The sequence below is a fragment of the Bidens hawaiensis genome, unplaced genomic scaffold, assembly GCF_021521415.1.
Source record: "Bidens hawaiensis isolate Kalapana, Puna unplaced genomic scaffold, B.hawaiensis_p1.1 tig00007801_1, whole genome shotgun sequence".
Classification (NCBI taxonomy): domain Eukaryota; kingdom Viridiplantae; phylum Streptophyta; class Magnoliopsida; order Asterales; family Asteraceae; genus Bidens; species Bidens hawaiensis.
Window position 1 is genome coordinate 496,000 of NW_027491542.1, and position 14,757 is coordinate 510,756.

General features: G+C 36.5%; 1 protein-coding gene and 1 pseudogene across 2 annotated transcripts in view; both read right to left on the reverse strand.

The window, feature by feature from the left end:
• Positions 1-9,785, reverse strand: LOC143636208 (folylpolyglutamate synthase-like; annotated as a pseudogene). The gene is made up of 14 exons (XR_013154196.1): positions 9,729-9,785; positions 9,541-9,650; positions 9,396-9,456; positions 9,227-9,310; positions 9,079-9,135; positions 8,927-8,987; positions 8,800-8,846; positions 8,602-8,679; positions 2,450-2,629; positions 1,660-2,001; positions 1,513-1,591; positions 499-654; positions 225-412; positions 1-141 (listed from the first exon to the last, which is right to left on the reverse strand). The product of XR_013154196.1 is annotated as a folylpolyglutamate synthase-like (transcript).
• Positions 8,035-14,757, reverse strand: part of LOC143636203 (WD repeat-containing protein PCN-like) — a 181,410-nt gene continuing 174,687 nt past the window's right edge. Inside the window, exon 10 of the mRNA XM_077103859.1 lies at positions 8,035-8,044. The gene's annotated coding sequence lies outside the window, so the exon portion shown is untranslated. The remainder of the gene's footprint in view (positions 8,045-14,757) is intronic.

Sequence of the window (14,757 nt, forward strand, 5' to 3'; positions counted from 1 at the left end):
CCCAAAATCTTTAAAAACCTTACGGTTGTCGAATGGTGTTCAATTTACACCCATAAACAAGCTTCCTGATGCGAACGTACGTCACCTCCTCAGTAACTTTAAAACATCACCAACAAGATGCAACGATCCCGTCACAAGAACCTGTAAACACAAGTAAATGTAAATCCCAAAACCCATATCCGGACACCCCCAAACATAATATTTTCGAATGTTACAAACATTACCTGAAGCCTAAGTGACGGGTTGTCACGTGCAGACTTTCTTAAAAAAGAAACCGCCATAGGTAACGAAGGGAACACTGCGCTGCAACTAAACTTTCCGTTTTCTGGATTGCAGTGAGAAATATCACCATATAGGAACGACTCGGTTGGCGGAATAACTTCCATTTTCGAATTATTGTTTATTCCGATGTCTGCGTGACGAATGTTATTATTTCAGGAGGTTAGTTCTAATGGTCTGCATAAATTGAGACTTTAAGAAAATAATAATGATAAAAACCTTTTTTATGAATAATTCTTTCCCAGACTCTCTGGAGGTTGAACTGCCATGCGAGATCTTTCGAAGGGGTGTTTATAGGAATGTCTGAATTACCAGAAGTAACCTTGCTGTATGTTGAGATACTTGGAACGAAAATTGCTTTTGAGAAATCAGAACCTGCAATATATTATTTGGAAATACATTGGATAAAAAAGAAAGTGAATATGTGCTAAATAGTTAAATACTGAAATGATAAGAGAATAAAATTGATGGAAAGAAGATGCAAGTCAATGGACTCATGAAATAATTTTCTATTTTTATTATTATTTTTTTTTTTTGCTTTTTAAATGTTTTTGAAGATGGGTGCAAAAAGACCAAAATGCCCTTTTTAATACATTTGCACGACGCGTAAAATAATAATGGACCGAGAACAATGGCAAGAAAACGTAAGTGAATGAGTTTGTTAATTAATGTTCAGATTTTTTTTAAAATTGTTCGCGGCATGTGTAAAAAGACCAAAATGCCCTTCTTTTTATTACATGATGGGCTAAAAACAATGGCAAGAAAATGCAGATGAATGGGTTCATATAATAATGTTCAAATTTTTAGTTTTTAAGATGTTTTTTGAAGACGCATGCAAAAGACCAAAATGCCCCTACTCGTTGATACATGTGCCCAACATGTAAAATGATAACGGACTAAAAACTATGGCAAGAAAAATGCAAGTGAATGCGTTCAAATATTAATGATCAATTTCTTTTTTAAATTTGTTGAAAACTGATGCAAAAAGACCAAAACGCCCTTCAATGCATGTACTACAACTCCAAACTCCTACATTTGACCAAATAATAGCAGAAATGATCAAATTTAACGGTGGAAATGTGAAATGACTTGATTATGCATTTGAAACTACTTGCACTAAGGTTGTCCAATTGAAACTATTTTGTACTCAAAATGTTCAACTTAAAACTTTTGTACAACACTACAACCATGGACTTACATAAATTTTACAACTTTGCCATAAAAAAGAAATACCTGCAGAGGCACATATATCCACAAGTTTTGGAAGAATAACTTCCGGATCTCTCACCTCCATGCAATTAAATAACAGAATCTGAAAGATAAAATTGTTACAACAAAATCTGAGATGATGATGAAGTGTGATGTGAATTACTAAATTACCCTTTTGGATATTATTTTAGGCTCTTCTTTTTCATTTGATTGTTGAATGTAGCCATTGCTGCTATAAGACTCTTTAATGCCTTTACTTTCAGATAATAATGAGACGGGTCTATGAATCTTTTCTTTGACCACATTAGAAAATCATTTGGCACATGCTTCCATGCTTTCAGGGCTATGAGCTCCATCCAAGTAGAATATCAATTCCCCGTGACGACTATCATCATTTTTCATTTTATTATATAAACCCAAAGAAACGTCATGTACTATTTGAGCTCTTCCAGAAAGATGTGCGGTTGAAAGACCCCTTAAAAATGACTCTGGTAGACTATCATCTGCAATATCCTGAGCTCACATACGATTTTTAAAAAAAATGTTAAATGACTATTTTACCCTTTCACCACAGGTAAGTGGATGATAATTGAAGAAGAACCAGAAGAATCTAGGGGGTGTATTAAACAAGACATGTTTTGTGGGTTAGGGTTTATTTTATTTTATTTATAATTGTAGGGGTAAATTGGTCATTTCTGAAAAACTAAAAGAAGCTTTTAATGTCAGTCTGGAAATGAAGAAAGTTGTGACAAGCCTTAGATGTAAAGGATGATTCTTGTAATTAACGAAGATTAAAAACGAAAACTTTAATTTACCCTCCATTATTTATCAATAAATAGTGTCGAATACGATTAATAAAGCATATTACTTTGTTAATAATCCAAGTTTTTGAATAAAATTAGGAGCTTCTATAATATATACACTAAACACACTTGGGCAACTTTAGGCCCGTTCGACCCACCTTTGACCCGTTAGAACTCACATGTTTGAAGAGTTTTTCCCATTCTCCCTTAGTATTCAGCCAGCTTTTACAAAGAGAGACCGCAAGGCCCGCATTCATGAACTGGTGATTGCCAGATAGACTTAGTTTGACACCATTTAACCTCTTGTAAGTAAGCGGTGTTGCTACTTCCAATGGAACCTTCAAATGTCACATAATTACATTTGTTAACTTCAACCGTGTTAGTTGTATTTAGTTATAATTAGGGTTTTAGCCCATGTAGTTGGTTAAAGCCCATGGGCCTTTTATGGGTTGAAAGCTAGGGTTTGTTTGTGTATAAATAGATGTAGTTGTCTTTGTATTATTTACACATTCAAGTAATAAACATTACTTTCACTACAACCATCTTCTTCTTTACATGGTATCAGAGCTACGGCTCTCGATCCAAACCCTAGCCGCGATCTGACCCGAACCCGAGTCTGACCAGCCGTCACCAGCAGCCGTCAGATCTGAAACAAGCTCATGCCTTGTTGTTCTGTCCTGTCACGAAATCCTTTTTTTTCGACCGTGAAAGTACTGTTCACCGACGAGCACTGTTCACCGGAATACTGTTTCATCGGAATACTGTTCACGCGGAATCACTGTTCACCGGAGTACTGTTCATCGCCGGAAATCACTGTTCCCGCCGGAAGTTACTGTTCAGACAGGAAATTACTGTTCACTGCAGGAAGTTACTGTTCGTTTGTCGGAATTTCTGTTCACTGCCGGAAAGTTACTGTTCGCTGCGGGGATTTACTGTTCACGACAAGTAACTGTTTACGCCGGAATCTGTTCCCGCCCTCCACCCGCACTTGTTACTGTTCACAGTCAATTTTCAGTTTCGTGTATCACTATGGGCGAAAATAAATACATGTATACATTTACTAAAGAGGAGCATGATCTTATTCAACGGTTTCTTACCTCCCAGTTGCCTCATCCTCAAACCAGCTCGGCACATTCAGGTAAACCTTCTAGCCTTGACTTATCATGGGTGATTGATTCTGGAGCCACACATCACATGACTAGGAATCGGGGTATTTTTTCTAGTCTTCAAAATGTTTCCCATGCACCAGTACGTCTTGCTGATGGATCTTCATGTCCCGTTCTCGGCATAGGATCCATCAGTAACTCGGAAAACCTAAAACTGTCTTCTATCCTATTTGTTCCTAAATTTCCTACCAGTCTTTGTTCAGTGAGTCAGATTACCAAACAAAACAACTGTTCTGTGACCTTTTACCCAACTCACTGCGTTTTCATGAACTAGGAACAAACCGGGTAATTGGTACTGGTTTTGAATCAGGAGGTCTCTATCGTATATCCCCGTTTTCGCATCCTGTAGCAAACTTATGTGATTCCGCTGTCAGGGAGGCTCACTGTCGGTTAGGTCATCCCTCTACAGCGGTTCTGAGGCAAATGCGACCAGATTTACCACTTTCGTCTTTTAATTTTCATTGTGAGTCGTGTCAACTTGGTAAACATACCAGGCGTCCCTATCCCCCTAGGGTGCCCAATCGAGTCAGTTCTTGTTTTGAACTGTTGCATTCTGATGTATGGGGTCCTTGCCCTATCAAATCTACGTTGGGTTTTGAATATTTTATTACATTTATTGATGACTATTCTCGCACTACTTGGGTTTATTTGTTGAAATCTCGTAGTGAGGTATTTTCCATATTTCGAGAATTTAATGCTTATGTTCAAAACCAATTTAACACCACCATTAAAACTTTACGATCGGATAATGCTAAAGAATATTTTTCCACCGACTTTTCTTCATACTTAAAAACCAACGGCATTATTCATGAATCATCGTGTGCTTATCCATCTCAACAAAATGGTGTGTCCGAACGCAAAAATCGTCACATATTGGATGTTGCTCGCACAATCATGATCCAATCACGTGTTCCTCATCGTTTTTGGGGAGATGCCGTTCTCACTGCCACATATCTGATTAACCGCATGCCCTCAACCGTTCTTCATGGTAAAACACCGTTTTCTGTACTATTTCCCAACGATGATCCATTTCCTCTCGCACCTAAAGTATTTGGTTGCGTCGCCTATGTTCATGACCATCGTCCGAAAACCATCAAACTTGATCCCCGAGCCATTCGTTGTGTCTTTCTTGGTTACTCACGAGTTCAAAAAGGGTATCGATGCTATAGCCCATCACTTCACCGATACTTTACTAGTGCCGATGTCACTTTTCACGAGTCTCCTTACTTTCCCGAGTGTTCCACTCCTGTTTCTGACCCGTTTCCCGACCTCGATATACCCACATCTCCCTTCCTCCCCACCATTCCTGTGTCGATTCCCTCTACCGATCCAATCTCTGCTGATTCTAACCCACCGACAGAACCTCCGCCACTGCTTTTCACATATGCTAGGCGAGGTAAGGGTCAAATATCATAGACACTTGATTCACATTCAGGCCACAACCCCGAAATACCCTCAGATCCTCCGTCTGCATCCGAACAATCTACACCTCTCACTGATACATCCTTACCCGATCGGACACCTTTACCAGAAGCTACCCCTGATACAGCCGTTTATGATCCTCCTGGTGCACCACTACCCGATATACCTATTTCTTTTCGCAAAGAACCCCGGAAATGCACTCGTTACCCAATTCAGGACTATGTTGCCTACACCCGCCTATCTCCTGAATCTCATGTGTACACCACTACTCTTGATTCCTACCCGATTCCCAAAAATGTGACGAGCGCTCTCGCTCACCCAGGATGGCGAAAGGCTATGGAAGACGAAATTGGGGCTCTAAAGTCCAATCATACTTGGGATCTTGAAACACTTCCTAAAGGGAAGCGTATTGTTGGTTGTCGTTGGGTGTTTACTGTTAAACTACACCCGGACGGCTCCTTACACCGCTTGAAGGCTCGGTTGGTCGCAAAAGGGTATTCTCAAGCATATGGCATTGATTATGATGAAACCTTCTCGCCAGTTGCTAAAATGCCATCTGTCCGAATTTGTATTGCTCTTGCTGCCATTAATCATTGGCCGCTCCACCAGCTTGATGTCAAGAACGTCTTTCTTAATGGTGTTCTTGAGGAGGAGGTATATATGGAGCAGCCACCGGGGTTCGTTGTTGAGGAGGAGGCCTCGAAAGTTTGCAGACTACGTCGTTCTCTATATGGTCTTAAACAGTCTCCCAGGGCATGGTTTGGTCGATTCTCTAGTGTTATGGGACAGTTTGGGATGACTCGGAGTGCCTACGATCACTCTGTCTTCTTTAAACACCAGAAAGGAAAGAGGATTATCGTAGTTGTTTATGTGGATGACATTATAATCACAGGTGATGACGAGGCCGGGATCACCGAACTCAAGCAGTTTCTTCGGTCTCAGTTTTAGGTCAGCGACTTAGGTCGATTGAGGTATTTCCTTGGCATAGAAGTTTCTCGCTCTCCACAAGGAATACTTCTCTCCCAACGAAAGTATGTCCTTGATATGTTGACTGAATGTGGCTTACTGGGTTGTAAACCTGTTGATACCCCAATGCTTCCTACAAAGAAACTCCTCCCAAAGGAAGGAGATACAATGAAAGATCCTGAGCGATACAGACGGTTGGTTGGTAAACTTAATTATTTAACCGTCACACGACCGGATATCTCCTTCACTGTTAGTGTTCTGAGCCAATTTATGGCTGCGCCATACACCGGTCACTGGGATGCTGCCATTCGTGTCTTAAGATATCTTAAGACCTCACCTGGTTTGGGTATATTATACTCTGATCAGGGTCATTGTTGTGTGGGTGCCTTCACGGAAGAAGGAGATGGTCGGATATCAGGGTTCTCAGATGCAGATTGGGCAGGTTGTCCAATTTCTCGACGATCTACCACCGGATATTGTGTGTTTGTTGGAGGAAATCTTGTATCATGGAAGAGTAAGAAGCAACACACGGTTTCCCGGTCGAGTGCCGAATCGGAGTATAGAGCCATGGCAAATGTAACATCAGAGATGACATGGGTACGTCGTCTTCTCATAGAACTCGGGGTTGTTTCTAATGACTTGATGCGGTTATACCGTGATAGTCAATCAGCCATTCACATAGCCAAGAATCAAGTATTTCATGAGAGGACAAAACATATTGAGGTCGACTGCCACCTTATCAGAGATCGAGTAGTAGGCACACAAACTGATCCTCCATCCATTCAACCAGTTCATGTGAAGACAAATTTTCAGCTAGCAGACATTCTAACTAAACTGCTCCGGAAAGCTCAGATAGATTTTATTTGTAACAAGTTGGGCATGATTAACATCTATGCTCCAACTTGAGGAGGAGTGTTAGTTGTATTTAGTTATAATTAGGGTTTTAGCCCATGTAGTTGGTTAAAGCCCATGGGCCTTTTATGGGTTGAAAGCTAGGGTTTGTTTGTGTATAAATAGTTGTAGTTGTCTTTGTATTATTTATGGGAAAGAGTGATTGAGGTTAGACTTAGACTTAGACGAGAAACTCAGGTTAGACTTAGACGAGAAATAGTGATTGAGGTTAGACTTAGAGTGATTGAGGTTAGACTTAGACGAGAAACTCAGGTTACGGTCAACCAATTTGGCTTCATGCCGGGGCGTTCCACCACAGAGGCAATACACCTTATAAGAAGATTAATGGAAAAGTATAGGGAGAAGAAGCGTGATCTACATATGGTGTTTATTGACCTAGAAAAGGCCTACGACAGGTGCTCTGGGAGTGCTTGGAGGGTAGAAGAGTGCCCAGGAAATACATAGAGATAATTATGGATATGTATACCAGGAGTGAAACAAGTGTCCGTGCGCCAGTGGGGGATACTGATTTCTTTCCTGTAGAGGTAGGTCTTCACCAGGGGTCAGCATTGAGCCCGTTTCTTTTTGCAGTAGTCTTGGATGAGTTGTCAAAGTCGATTCAGGGGACTCTCCCGTGGTGCATGATGTTCGCAGACGATATTGTGTTACTTGCTGAGAAAAAACAAGATCTAAACATGAGGCTTGAGGAGTGGCGAACAACCTTAGAGACAAAAGGTTTAAAGATTAGCCGATCTAAGACGGAGTACCTACACTGTGATTTTGGTGAGATAAACGACAGTGAAGACGCACACATCACAATTGAAGGGCAGGTGGTCCCGCAGGTAACGAAGTTCAAGTATTTAGGATCATTTGTACAGAGCGATGGGGAATTAGACAGTGATGTGACCCACCGAGTTCAGGTAGGATGGTGTAGATGGAAAGCAGGCACAGGTATATTGTGCGACAAGAGTTTCCCGACTAATCTGAAGGGAAAATTCTATAGGGTGGCAGTTAGACCTGCAATGCTATATGGAACAGATTGTTGGGCCATCAAGAAGGCACAAGTGCGGAAGATGGAGGTAGCAGAAATGAGAATGCTACGTTGGATGTGTGGGCACACAAGGCTAGACAGAATAAGAAACGTTGTGCTTCGCGAGAGATTAGGGGTGGCGAACATAGCAGACAAGATAAGAGAGTGGAGATTGAGATGGTTTGGACATGTAAAGAGAAGACAGACGACGAATCCTGTTAGATCCGTAGAAAACATTACTATAGAGGGGAGGAGGGGTAGAGGACGACCAAAATTGACTTGGGATGAGAGGATTAGGCATGATTTGATAGACCTAAACCTCTCCGAGGACATGGTTGAGGATAGGAATTCGTGGAGAAGTAGAATTAAAGTTAAGGATTTTTAGAGAGAATTGAATACCTTAGGGCTTAGACTTAACTTATTTAGGTCACATACCATAATGGTATTTCCCTTACATATTTTATTATTATTATTATTAGCTTTTATATTGCGGTTAAACTGTGACCTTATTATTAATATTATTATATTTGGTAGTAGTTTTTTATATAACTGTTAAACTTTGATTTCCTTTTTTTTGCTTCATACACATGTTCTTAGAGCCGAGTGTCTCTCTGGAAGCCACCTCTTTATTCCTTTGGATAGAGGTACGGTGTGCCTACATCCCACCCTCCCCAGACCCTTCCTATAGCTCTGCTGTCGGTGGGATTTTACTGGGTATGATTGATTGATTGATTGATTGATGTCTTTGTATTATTTACACATTCAAGTAATAAACATTACTTTCACTACAACCATCTTCTTCTTTACAAACCGAAAAAAAAAGAAAGAGTAATACCTCCAATTCTAGTGCCCTTTGTTTAAGAACAGCCATTGCTTCCGGAAGTTGAGGTACCGTGAATGCAGGAACTTTAGGCTTAAAAAAATAATACCAAATAATTTCAGCGATTAATTTCCATGTACATGAATAAAAAATTGAGTAAAACTATAAGAAAGATATATCTACAGTAGTTTGAATGTACCTACTTCTTTGTACCTTAAAAATCCCAGCTTTATGCAAAGCAATTTTTCCCAAAGTATCTCCTACACATAATTATAAAAACCAATTTTAAAAAAAATAATTAACAACCTTCATAAAGAAAGGTATGTGTGAAATAACTGACCTAAAATTTCCATGTGATCAAAGCCAAGAGAAGCGATGCCACACACAACAGGATCTTGAATCTGCAGTGTTTCAAAATCCATTTTATAAGATTAATATCGGTTTATTTTACAAAATCATAATAATTTAAAGATGAATTGAAGATGTGGTTACCACATTTGTTGAATCAAGTTTCCCTCCAATACCAACTTCAATAATAGCAACGTCTACCTGTCAAAGGCGTTGATTAACTTTATGTTACATTTATAAACTTGTAAACTTATAGGCAAGAGTAGCGAAAAATAATAATGTAAAAACTTACCTTTTCAGATACAAATATCTTCAACCCCAATAGAGTGAGAAACTGAAATAGTGGAGGCATTGGAAGGTCCTCCGTGACGTTTTCCTGCCAATTTACATATTAAAGAACCAAAATTTACATGAGAAATTGCAATACACAACTTTAAGTAAAGACTAATATGAAATAATACCTTCAGCTGGTTCCAACAACCCCAAAAATACAATAAAAACTGTTCTTCAGATATTTCCATCCTACATAGTTGTCACTCGATAAAAATGTAATCTTTATGATCTTTATGAGGTAAATGTGTGTGAAAATAATAATGAGATACATACCCGTTGAGACGGAACCTTTCTTTTACATCAATTAGATGAGGAGAAGTAAATAGGCCCGTTTTAAACCCACTCTCCCGTAAGATTGCTTCACAAAACGTGCATGTTGATCCCTAAAATATAAACTTTATAAAAAGAAAAACATGATAAAATTTTGTCCAAAATACGTTCATGTAAACGAATAGGAGTACCTTTCCTTTAGTTCCAGCAACATGAATAATGTTAAGGTCAGCAATTTGTTCCTTTATGCCTATATCTGAAACTCAAATTTAAGATGATGTCTAATTTGTTTTTACTTAAATGTGATTAAATATATTGAGAATGAAGTTACCTGTATATACATGGACATTCTCTCCAGTTTTGTGTATTTAGTATCTGTATTATTCAAAATTCTATCACGTTTTTTACGTGTTATTAGAGATGAAAGTGCTTCCATGGCAGCTTCATATGTAAATGATGAATGACACTCTTGTGTGTTACTATTTCTTACGGTTATCACTGTTTGAGATGACATGTTTGCATGTTGTAACCCTGAAATATTTTATTAAAAAAATGTTGAGTTACATAAAATTGTTGTTTTCAACAACATACCATAAGATAACATGTTCAGTAAAAATGTAATCTTTATATGTTTTGTACCGTTTTGTTGTATCTTCTCGAGCGATCGAAATGCTTTCAGCCCGGTGACATCAAAGGAACTGTGACAACATGAGGAATATCTATTTTCCCATATCACTTTATTAATATGCAAAAAATCCTTAAGTATACTTTGCCTCATGAACGCGTTTGGGTGTACAAGCATTATATAAACTGTTCCCACAAGTTCATCAATCAGCAGTCAAATTATGAACTCAAAAACATCACAGAGTTTTTATAAGAGAGTTTTATTGACAGCATAGCATAAAAACCAAAAACAAAAAGATTAACATGAATATGATCATGAAATTAAGCGAGTGTATCCCCAATTCGATAATTATAAAAATGCAAGCTTTACAAGAATTCAAAATTTAACTACTTTTGCACTTCAATAATCATATCCAACCAAAAAGATTCATACCCAGGAAAAAAAGATAAATATGATTAATATGACACAAAACCAAAAAAAAAACAGATGAATATGATCATAAAACTAAGTTAGTGTATCCCCAATCTTAAAATAATAAAAATACAAGCTTTACAAGAATTCAAAATCTAACTACTTTTGCACTTCAATAATCATATACAATCAAAAAGATTCACACCCACAAATTAAAAAAAAAAGATGAATATGATCATGAAATGAAGTGATTGTATCCCCAATTTGATAATCTTAAAAATACAAACTTTACAAGAATTCAAAATTTAACTACTTTTGCACTTCAATAATCATATACAATCAAAAAGATTCACACCCACAAATTAAAAAAAAAAAGATGAATATGATCATGAAATGAAGTGATTGTATCCCCAATTTGATAATCTTAAAAATACAAACTTTACAAGAATTCAAAATTTAACTACTTTTGCACTTCAATAATCATATACAATCAAAAAGATTCACACCCACAAATTAAAAAAAAAAGATGAATATTATCATGAAATGAAGTGATTGTATCCCCAATTTGATAATCTTAAAAATACAAACTTTACAAGAATTCAAAATTTAACTACTTTTGCATTTCAATAATCATATCCAATCAAAAAGATTCACACCCACAAATTAAAAAAAAAGATGAATATGATCATGAAATTAAGTGATTGTATCCCCAATTTGATAATCTTAAAAATACAAACTTCACAAAATTCGAAATTTAACTACTTTTGCATTTCAATAATCATATCCAATCAAAAAGATTCACACCCACAAATTAAAAAAAATGAATATGATCATGAAATGAAGTGATTGTATCCCAATTTGATAATCTTAAAAATACAAGCTTTACAAGAATTCAAAATTTAACTACTTTTGCAATCCAATAACCATAACCAATCAAAAAGATTCACACCCATATAAAAAGATTCAAAATTTAATAACCAAGAATACAAAAAACTCACTCCACAAGAACAGGGATATTAGGGTTCTTGATAAAGATAACTTATGGTGAATCTTTATGCGTTTCTGCAGCTTGGTTTGTGAAAACTGTGAGGTTAGAGTGAGCAGAAGGAGGTAGGATGAGATGCCATTAATGGGTTTTGGTTTTGTTCATGAAAGAGGTGGCCCTGCAGCTGCTGCAGATTGAGTGGAATCTATAATAATGTCTGGGCGGATATTGGGGCTGCAAAAGTGTTCCATTGATGTTAGCGGTCATGGTATGTATATCTCATTCATTCATTCATTCATTCTAGATTTGAGTGTGTGTAATGTTTTTTTTATTTTGGAAGTTGCATAAATGGTCCTTGCATTATTTCTCAAAGTTCTTGATATAGTATGTTTAATAAAGAATGTGCAAGTCAATAAAGGGTTGACATGGGAATTGGAATTACGGTCGTGTAAACAATGAAAAATGTTATGTCATGTCACTGTCAGGTTGGTATAGGGGTTTTTACTAACATTTTAATTTTATTAAAAATGTGTAATGGTTTAACTAACAACACAATTATTATTTGATCTTTTTTTTCAAAAATATGAATGATGATTCTGATTGGTTGGATTTGATTGTGGTCCCGTCACCTTGAGCCTAGTTGTCTATTAAAGCATTAGTGCCCTAAGAGGTTAAACCCCATTTAAAGCCCCGCCCCATCCTCAAAATGGTGTAATGGTGGTGGTGGTGGTGGTGGTGGTGTTCCTTGGTGATTTGGATGACACATGGGTTTTGGCGCTCATAAAACTCAGTCTAATGATCATAATAGAGAAACATTAAGCATGTAGTATGTATGTGCAAACGTGTAAGGTGATTAGCAATTGAAGATTAACACCATACCTTGCTCTTAACAGTCCATCTACGAGAATTCGCGTGTTTGAAGTGAGTATTAAAAATTGGGGGCCGTATATATAAAAATAGAATCAAAACGTCGACCATAGTTTTGATAATAATAAATGAATCAAAGTATCTGTGCCAATAAACAAATACAAAAAAAAGGATCAATAAACTCTCCTAATAGTTTTGGTATCAAAGTCATTGATTAATTATTCATAAATGATACTCTATAATATATCGATTGTTTGATTTGACATTAGGACCCAAAACTTGCGCCCCTTGATCAAATAGAAACCCAACATAATATTAATCCGGCTTGCCAATAGTTTCCATGATTGGTAATCTCCCTTTGGTAGATTGAACAAATCCACTATGGTTATTTTATTCCCTTAGATTGTTGTTGTTGTATGATACCAATTTATGGTAATCAAAGACGAATTGAAGGAACACAAGCTAATCAACAAGTAAAGAATTTGATAGTTACACTTAATTACATATGTCAATGATTACTGGTTGAATATAACCATACTTATACACATCAAGTTTTTAACTATTTAGCTACTTAACAATGGTTAATGATAACGACTATAACTACCTATAACCACCTAACATCGTTAACAAGTGTTACATATTAAACGTATTTACAATTACTATGAAATTATAATTATACCCTTCTACTTGACAATTTATGTTTAACTTCTAGTACAAATCACATTCATTTGATTAGTTGTTCCAAACAAAAATGTTTTCACAGTAGCGAACTTAAAGTTTGTCACTATTAGAGTAAATAATGACATATGAGATATATTAAAGGAAAAATATGTTCAACAAATGTTTATTATTACCATATATTAACAATTTTTCAAAGGTTCTTAGCATCCAACATTCTTGAGTTCTCTAGGTTTCAACTTTCAACCCTCTCTTTCTCTCAAGATAATATGGTTAGTATTCAATAAGGAGTCAAAGTCAATGGTTGAATTAGAAGAGTCAAAGTCAAGAGCTGAATTAGAGGAGTCAAAGTCAAGAGACGAATTTAGTAGAGAAAACTTATCGTGACCTTTTAGTATAAATAAAGCTAGATGCTTGTTTATTGGAGGAAATGGTATACATTATCTAAGTTGTCTATTTGTATCGTTATTCGGAGAGCATCCCCTCTCGAATAGGGCCTATTATCATATTCTATTGAATTGAAGTCATATGATTTTCGGGTTTTTTTATTAGATTACTAAATACCACGCTCACATTTTCTTTCTCGTTTCGACGACCAAATCAGCTATATATACGTGCGTGTTTTAAGTTCATATCGTTCAAACAATTCTAGAGGAGTGAATCATGGACTCGTATGAGGTTTGCTTGCACCATTGGTTATATTGTTCTATCGCTTGCAATCTGAACCGTACATCTAGTGCCGAGTGTTTAGATATCATATCCATTTGCTAAGAAGCTCAAAAATGGATGCTATGTTGTTTTATATCCGGAACTAAAATGAAAAAATAAATAAATAAATAAAACAAAAAAAAGAAGCATATGAGGGTGGTGGAGTGGCTTGGTGGTTATTCACGGGTATGGGATAAAGTGATAGAAGAAGGGTGGTTCAAGTTCCACACCATTACTCATATATTTGTTGCTTTTTGTCATGGTCACATGTGACCACTTTTATCACTTCGTTTTTAATTTCACATGGTAAAGAAAAGGAATATATATGTATGTGTATATATATAGAGAGAGATTTATAAATAAACTTTTTTATATGAAGTCCGTTATTCATTTGAAGTGTATGAAGTTACCAGGGATGTGAAACCTGTATTTTAGGTGAATTTATATGAATCCGTATAATTCTGTAACAAATGCTTATAACTACGCAACAATCTAATAATTGTACAAATATACAACATACTTACATAAGTGTGCGACATGTCTTATGGTTATCAACGTTTTTAATTGAGTGATCAAATAATAAGTGTGTATGTATTAACAGTATACTCAAGTTAAAGACTATACAATTCTTAATTTTGTGGTATGATTTAAAGAAAAATGAATTAGTTGACGAGCTATATATAATACTCAAAAACTTAACGACAAAGATTTTTCCTTTTTTACCCGGCTCCTTTTAACGTTTTTGTTATTTCTGATCTTGCCACCGCTACAATCTCAACCATTAAAAAAGTGTGATCAGCGAACCATGATCACATCGCACAAAAAATTACTTCTTATGCGGTGAAAACCATATTAACACTTGTATCTTTTGCTTAAAATTAACGTCTATTGGTACCCGTTTTTAGTTGATATTTATTTTAGTTTTTTTTTTCCATTTGAAAATATT